Source organism: Gavialis gangeticus, unplaced genomic scaffold, assembly GCF_001723915.1.
Source record: "Gavialis gangeticus isolate Ggan-Ray unplaced genomic scaffold, GavGan_comp1, whole genome shotgun sequence".
NCBI classification, from domain to species: Eukaryota; Metazoa; Chordata; order Crocodylia; family Gavialidae; genus Gavialis; species Gavialis gangeticus.
In genome coordinates, this window is record NW_017729032.1 from 214575195 (window position 1) to 214584104 (window position 8910).

Below are 8910 nucleotides of genomic sequence, written 5' to 3' on the forward strand. Positions count from 1 at the left end.
AGAACAATTACTGACTCCAGAAAGAATACTATTGCTTTGTATGTAATGCCAAAACATAGATATATCATAAAACCTTCCTAAAAACCAATAGTCTATGAAACCATTGGTGAGATCAATTGATGATCCCCAGATATCTAGGTCCATGTGAATATAAATCAGTTATGTTTTCTGCTTTTTTTCCTATTGAATCATACCTCATACAGGATTTTAATAAAAACTCTCTCACAGTTAATGAACATATTATTTGATAATGGTTTCAGTTTAAATTAAATTTTTAACGGAATTTCAGTTTCAAAATCAGGAGGAAAATACTGCATAAAGAGCATTTTACATGAGATGCTTAGCTGTTCAGTAGCTTAGTTTATTGTGCAGTAACGCATGTATAGACATGACTTGGGAGGAAATTTCCTTCCAGGTCAGCCCTGCTACTGGGGACCCAGCCTCAGGCTAGCCCCAGGGCTCCATGCTGGGAGCTTCTCGTACCTCTGTGGCAGCCCCTCCCTCAGGCCTTTAAAAGTCTGCAGGCATTTTGAACCCTGGGGCACACAAGCAGGGAGCCTGAGTGCACTCGAGGCCCCTGCGTCACCCTGGGAAGGACACAACCTAGCTGTGCCAGCCTGCCTGCCCCCCAGTACTGCTGCCTGGCGCTGAGGTGCCGTGCACCTGCCAGGCCCATGCCATCCAGGCCTGCAGGGTGCTGCAGGCTGCAGAAGGGTCCTACAGGTTCTAGCCAGGCCTGCTAGCACCCAGGTCCAGCTGCAGGCAGCTTCTGGTTGCTGAGGTTAGCTCCAGTTGCCTACTGCTCACCCCTAGCAGCCTGCCCTGAGTCTGCAGATGCTGTGGGGCATTGCCTCAGCTGTGCAACTGTCAGTCCCATGATGGGCCCCTGCACTGGGTGCTGCAGGCAGCTGCCCAGGCCAGACAGCACAGGGATGGACATGCAGAGGCCCAGAGAGCCAGTGTTGGACTCCCAATGGTGTCATCCTCACCTATGCTCATGCCCGTGCCTGCCACCAAGGGCCCCAACTGGTCACAGGGGGAGACTGGCAACCTCATGGCACTGTGGGGCAAGGTGGAGGTACAGTGCCAGTTTGAGTAGGACAGGTGCTGCAATGCCAATGTCTATGAGGGGCTGTCAGGCTGGATGCAGGCACATGGGCACAAGCAATTTGTGTGGCAGTGCTGCCTAAAGGTCAAAGCCTTGCAGGCACGGTGGGTTGCCATCACTGACCACAATCATCAGTTGGGGACTGCCCGTAAGTCTAACCCCTTTATGTGGCAACTGATGGACAACCTTGCACCCTGGGACCCAGGCTGCAGCAGTACTGTCTACAGCAGCATGGGCAGCTTACCCAAGCCCCTGCCCTGGCTTGGCGCCCATGGTGACATGTCACCAGGGAAGGGCCCCTTGGGCCTACAGCTGCCTATTCTGCTGAGCTCCCTGGCTTCACCCTCCACCAGCAGCTCAGTCACAAAATCAAATTTGGAAGCATTTGCAAAGTGTTAGAAGATAAATATAGTTCCTGTTTTTGAAAGAATAATAATTGCTTTCTATGCTTATTCCTATTCAATGAAATTATGGAGCAAAACACTTTTCGCCATGGTACATGTACAGGAAATACCAGGAAACTGAACATTCTTATTTTACAGTATTTTCATAAAAACATGAAAAGTTTGTGAAAGATGTCATAGACTAATGCATTATCATCTAAAATCACAACTCTTGCAATAAACAGTTTCTCTCTTCTTTTACATCTCTTTTCCTTTGGGAATCCCTTTTTGTTCCACGCATTTTCATGTCTGTCTCTCCCTAGGCCACTCTCTTTTGCCTTTTTCCTTGGCCTGGGTTAGAAGTTTCTGAACCTCCTGGCAGACTATTCTGAACATTTCTGTATGCCCAGGCTGAAAGGCCTTGCTTCATAGTCTAGTTTGAAAAACTTTGATTGAATCTGGTACTTATAAAAGGTCAGGATTAAGACCTGTCAACACTACACTTCTAGGCTATAATTAAAAGTTCAAATATGGTCTCATTTGAAACTTTAACAAGATCCTTCATCAATTGCAGCTTGAGCTATGGGGTAAAATCCTGACATCTCTACAGAGGCAGCCTTAGGGGTGGGTGATACAAGCGACTGCTAGTGACGACGCATAACAGGTGCACAGGGGTGTGCGTGCACCCCCTGAGAGTGCTGGTGCACCCCTTGACAGGCCACACTCCCCGCTTAGGTGATGGGCAGGAGGAGCAGGTGGGAGCACTGGTGCCCACCCTGAGAGCACTGGCTGGGGAGTGGGAGCGCTGGATGAAGCACCACAGCCACATCCGGGAGCACCATGGCCACTTCCAGGAGCTCTTCCACTTTGCTGGTTGGTGCGATTGGCCATAGGGGTCATCCCCCTGCCCCCAGTCAGTGCAATAGGCCATGGGGGGGGACCCCCGCCAGTCGCTAATTGATTGTTGGGGGTGTATGTGCCCCCCCAACTAAGGTGGCACCAGTCACCCATGGTGACTGTGCAGGGTGCTGTGGTCAGGGGGGCTGCCACACACACTCATTAGCATGCTCCCCCCTGCCCCTCCCTATCCAGGCTGATCCCTGCCCCAGGCAAAAGGAGTGGTGTCCAGCCCAGCCCCCTCGCTCCACCTCCAGCCGCTGCTCAGGAGGAGTCGGGCTGGGCAGTGCAGTTGGCTCTACCTCCCCACTGGACTGTGACCTGTCTCTGCCTTAAGTAGTACTGGCGGGCACCAGGGAGGTGGTGGCGGGGGGACATTAAGGATGGGAAGCACGCCAAAATACAAGTTTGCCCAGTGTGCCATTTTCCCTAATGCCAACTCTGTCTCTCTGAAGTCAATGAGAGCTTTGTCATGGGCTTCATTGGGACTAGGACATCACCTTTATGCTGATACCCAATTTCAGAAGAACCTAGTTTTGTGCACATTTTGTAGAGAGAGTTTGGCTTTCTCTGCTTCCCGAGACAAACACTTCCAAGCTGTTTGGAGAGTTTCAGGTCCAGTAAAATTTTGGAGAGCCTTTAGCATAAGGGAGCTGGGGAACAATAATGTCCTTTGTTCAAATAAACAAACATGTTTATATAAACCCTTCCTACATGTGAAAGAAGGGAGGTAAAAGACCCCCAACATGTCCCAGGACCCCTCCCGATGAGCCCCGGTACTTACTGCAGGGAAGGAGACAAGTGGCAGCTGCGGGGAAACGCTGACACAGGCTTGGCAATTCCACAGCTGCCTGAGCCTGTGGATCGGTGAGCCCCGGGGCTGGGGCCTCAGAGAAGCATGGGCTGCTCAAACAGTAGCTGGGGAGAGAATCAGCTGGCTGGGAGGAGAGGAGTGGCATGCCGGCTGGGTGATGCAGGTGGTGGAGCTGGGCGGAGGTGGAACTGAGCATGGGGAGTGGGGGGAAGCACCAGCATCTGCTGGGGAGGCCTGGCTGTAGGAACAGGGAGTTTGGGCTCTGGGAGTCAAAGATCACCAGAGGGCCATGGCAGAGAGAAGCAGTTCTTCCTCGCAGCCATAGGCAAAGCCACAGCCACACTGGAGAGCTCAGGTACCACGGCAGGGAGGGGCAACAAGCGACAGTAAAACCCTGTGGGCAGCCCGGTGAAGAGAAAGGAGCAAGTGGCAGCTGCATTGGAGCCCTATGGGGAAGTGGCAAGTACCACCAGGTGGTGGGATCAGGAGTGATTTGCTCCTAGTCAGCTGGGCCCTGGGAAAAATACATGGAGAGATGGACGGATTCCTTCTCCCGTCCCAGGGGGCAAAAGGGTCCTGGGAGCCAGAATCCCAGGCGCCAGTCAGCAGACACCAAACACCCTTTTTTAAGTTAAGAATTTCCTAAGTTACCGTTACCCTGGGCTGGGGCAGGTTTAGTTGCCTGAAAGTTGATCTGAAGACCAGGGATTTACTCGGGAGAGATTGATAGCTGAAAAGATCTGACCCTGGTCAAGGAAAGTAACGTGGATGAGAAGAGATCATCCCACGGAAGACTACAGGGAGCAGTGTCTTCCCAGGCCATGGATGTGGTAAGGGTGGGGTAAAGGGGAGGTGTGGAGCCCCATGAAGAAAGACCAGGGTCAAGACCCCTTTGGGACCACCGACAGGGAACTGCCTCCCCATCAATCAATATCGAAGATGTGGCAGGCGAGTAGAGACAGTGCCTGAAACCATCTAGGTGGCCCCAGGGTACGGTCTCACCCTGACATCTCTAGGGAACAAGGCATTGACCACAAAGGGGCTGAAGCCTTACAGCACCTACCAGTGACGCAACCCTTCTGCCTACATGGTGCAGACTGAGGACTTGAGGTAGCCTACCACCTGTGTTAAATGTAGGCAATGCATGGAAGCAGTGTAAAGGTGTCTTTACCTGGTTCTCTGAATGAACCCCAGTCCTCTCCTAAAAATACTTCTTTCAGACCTTCCATTTGACAATTCCTTCAGTACCATGGATCAGAAGGACAGAAAGATTCCAGTTACACAAATGGAACAGCTGGAGGCTGGCTAAACAATTTAATGGAAAGGTCTTGGGTAAAATCCTTTCCCTAGTGAAGTCAATGAGAGTTTTTTCATTGACTTCAGTGGGAGCAGGGATTCATCCTTGGTTCCTGGCAGCAAGTTCTATGTTCAGAAAGCTTTCTTGATGATGCTCTCCCAGGCAAAGTAATAGTAAAAACCTGGAGTGCTTATACTGCAGGCCATTAGAGCTTTTTGTACCTCAGGTGACTTTATTAATATCTTATTTGACAAGTCAGAGTTAAATGCATGCTGAAAAATGATTTTGTACTGTCAGAGTTCATTAGATTTTATGCACAAAACAAAATCATTATTCAGAAATTTGGTCTTGCTTTACTAAAGTGGGCATCTATTGAATATCCCCAATGCAATTCTTCCTTCTAATATGGTAATTCGTTATCTGTATTTAATTATCTGCAAGGTGAAAGGTTGCTGGGCAGTGTTGTTCAGCAATAGCCCAATGGAAAATTTTTAAGTACTTTCACTCTAGGCCTGCTGTCTTTACAGATCAATCTTTCTGCTAATGACAACCAATACTTTCATATGCGATTACAGACTAGCTCCATCTTTTCATGAGCCGAGACTCTTTGGAATCATATGTATTGATCTTTTTAATAGAAGTCAAGAAAAATGAAATTACCGTGGCTTCTTTTTGCAAAACTATGATAAATGGGAACTTGGAAAGTTACGGAAGATTTTTTTTCTGCTGTGGATTATTTTAATCACTAAAAATGATGGTCTTTCTAATAATATTTGTCTTTCCATTATGCACATTTGCAGCAAAGCCAAAACTTATCTTTATATTACATTATGTAACCACATTTAAGCAAAGGCATGTCAAAACTACCTGCTGTTAAAGTCAGGTAACTCCAAAGAGGAATGTGAGTACAAGGGGGAAGGCTACTTTTAGCTGTGGGTATACTGCATTTCGTTGGCATCTGCCACAAATTCATGCCAATCTTTACAGCAACAGTGGCTTCAAAGCAAATTGATAAAGAACATGTTCCTACCTTCCTGAGCATGTACTTCTCTTTTATATATAGTTTACCCTTTATGGTTTGTAAGACTCTGTCACAATGTGTTTTCTATTCCCACAGTTGTCTTCTTTTCCAATTGGCACACAACAGTATCCCTCCTACTCATTTTCACTGTCAATAAAATTAATATGGCTTAGATTTATACTTCATTTTTCTCCATTTTTATACCAGGGGTCTGATCCTTCAGTCTTTTTTCAGAAAAACTATGATTACATTCAGCATATAAGAATTGTAGGACTGGACAGGACCTGTAGACTATGCCACAAATAGCAGTCACACACACACGAATATGACATTTTTAGCTGTTTTCTTCATTCTTGTGCTGGCTGGTTGGGATGTGAAAAAACACATTGTAAACCCTACATAAATTTCACCTGTTCCTTTAAAATAACTTTCAGTGACAGGGTGGTGATAAATCTCTCTGAGGTAGGAGCAGAAAAAAGGTATGGTTAAATCCTGAATGGTCTGGGGGACGCAACTCTCATTGGTATTAATGGGAATTGAGAGGTGCTAAGTACCTATTAGGGTATGACCGATAGATATTTAGAATATAGAAAATGTCTCTAATTTGATTGTAATAATTTTATAAGTCGCTTTTAGGTCTTGGGCTATTTTCAATGTGACCATTTATATTTGGTATACATTGTGATATACTGCTGTAGCATGTGGCCGCAACATTATGTGACATGCTGTATCCTGCTATAGACAATACAGTACTGTTTTTCAAAATTACATTAGGGAAAACCCTGGTAAAAGGGTCAAGCTACCTGAAATTGTTATGCATTTTTATTGCTGGTGAGAAATGCTGAAATCATTCAGACAAAGCAAGCACTGCAAATACTTTCTACATCTTTCTTGTATTTTAACTCAGCAAACAAGTACTTACGTGAATGAGTCCCATTAAGATAAGTCCCCACATATGTGAATAGTCCCGTTAAGATTCCATAAAAATATTCACACATGAAGTTATCTACATTCCTAAGTGTCTATGGAATTAAAGCCAAAGCCATTTAGTATATCTGATGTGGAAAAATTCTAATTATTCTGGTTTAGGAGAATTAGTCAACAAACTAGTGACTTTTGTGGAGGGGAACCCCTTCATTGACTTAGACGTCTTTTTCTGAAGCATAGGAACTCATTTGTGTTGCAAAGGTAGAGACACACAAAGGCAGTGGCAACTTTTGGTTACCATTGTACCAGCAATACCATGGTATTCCTGTGGGGGCAGCTATTTTCTACACTCCCCTCCCCCCAAGTCAACACCTAGGGTGGCTGCCTCAGCCATCCCACCCTAGTTATGCCACTGTTTTGTGGTTGTGTTTAAATACTGCATACTGAAAGTATATGCTACAAAATCATTAATGCCATTAGTGCAGTTGTGTGAAAGTCTCTTTGCAATGTTTTCTGTTAACATAGAAATTGCATACCATCTCCCAGTTTTTCTAACCATATCATATAATTACAGCACAAGGTAGTCACTAATGTTCCTTCATCCTGTTTATTTTGGTTCAGTAACCCTTTGATACACACCTGTTAAAACTAGCATGTTTTTTCTTAGTATTCATGATTGGGTACATTGACTCATATTTATTACGATATCACAGTAATTAGGGATAAAACAATGTTTCCGTTCTAATAGCCCAATCCTGTAACCACTTACCTACATTGATGGTTTTACTCACGTACATAGTCCTAGTGTGCTCAGGGACTAACTACATAAGAAAAGCTACTGGTGGGTAAAGTGTTGGCAGGTTCTGTAAATGGTCCTTATTTATGTGAGTCAGTCATCTCATTGAAATCAAAGGGGGTAGTCAGAACTACCTTCATGTATGGTATTCCCCTGCCATTTAAACTTTGGGGGCCTGATTCTGCAGGATTAGTGTTCAAGTATCAGACCTGAGATATTCTTTTCACCATTGGTGATTCAGTTTATAGACACATCAAGAAGGGAAGACCGTGAGATGCATTAATAGAGGAAAGAATAGCTGAAGAGCTGAGTGAACCATAAGTGGATGGCCTATACAATGTAAACTGTATTTTCAGTGTGCTACTGGTATAGAATTTCATTTGAATTTCTTTGCTTCTCTTTCCAAAGTCAGTCTTTATGTTTTTGTTTTTTCCCAAGGGGTATGTGTGTCTGACTTTAACCACCTTAGCAATAAAATTATTTGTCTCTTCCCTAAAAACCACGAGTAGCACTGGATTACTGATTCACAATGGTGAAAGTAATCTCCTCATCTGACTTCAGTCCTGTGAGACAAATTGATCAAATATTACCTCAGTTTTACCCTTTTAAAACTTATATATAGGTGTTTTGACCCTTACCTCTTTGTCATGTGTGACATATTCCATTTTTCATGCAGATTTTATGGAAATCATAGCTAAAAATTGTGGTAGATTTATGTGGACAATTCACATTGGTTGCTAGCACACAGTAGGCACATCTACATGAGATGTTATGTCACTGTAGTGACGAGCTATGGCAGGAATGGGCAATTATTTTGGGCGGAGGGCCACTTACTGTGTTTTGGCAAGCCACTGAGAGCCGCATGGGTAGCTCCACCCCTTGACAGGTGCCCCACTTCCTGATCATCATCTTGGGATTGGAAGTCCCACCCCCTAGTCCCTGACCTTTGCCACCAGAAGTCTGTTCCCTTGCCCTCCAGAATTACTCCTTTCAGCAAGGGGTTTTGCCATCTCTGAACCAGAAAAATACCAAATTGTATTCTAAAAATCCAACATGTATTACAACATTCATTAATTTTATTTCAAAAAATATTTTTGTCCTGATTTACATGTTTTTATAGTGTACACAGAGGTGATAGCATAATAGCTTAAAATGAAATCTTACTGTTGTATATTGTAGGAGGCTGTAGTTGGGAGGGTGGGTAGAGGTTTGTGGGTATGTGGGGTGCGGGAGATGGTGTGTGTGTGATTTGTGCGGGGTGGTAGGTATGGGGTGTGTGTGCATGTGGGTGTGTGGGGTATGAGTGGGTATGGGTTTTGTGCAGGGCTGTGAGTGTGTTGGGGGAGAGTGGCTGGGGAGGGTTCCGGCTTGCATGGAGGGTGAGGGTTTGACCACAGCCTGCTGCCCCTCCCCCATGGCAGGCAGAGCCCCCCTGCCCACAGTGCTCCTGCAAGCCTAGGCTCCATGCTTCTACCACTCCTGGCCCTGGGCACTGGTACAGGGTCCATGCTGCTGCTTGCTGCCAATTGCCCCCATCTGGCACTGCTACCCTTCTCCTGCACTTTTATCCCTTTGATATGTTAACAAGTAAAGACCCTTATACTTTATAACAAGCTGGAAATAATTCTCTTCCACCAGTTTCCTTTTTTAAGAACCACAGTCACCAC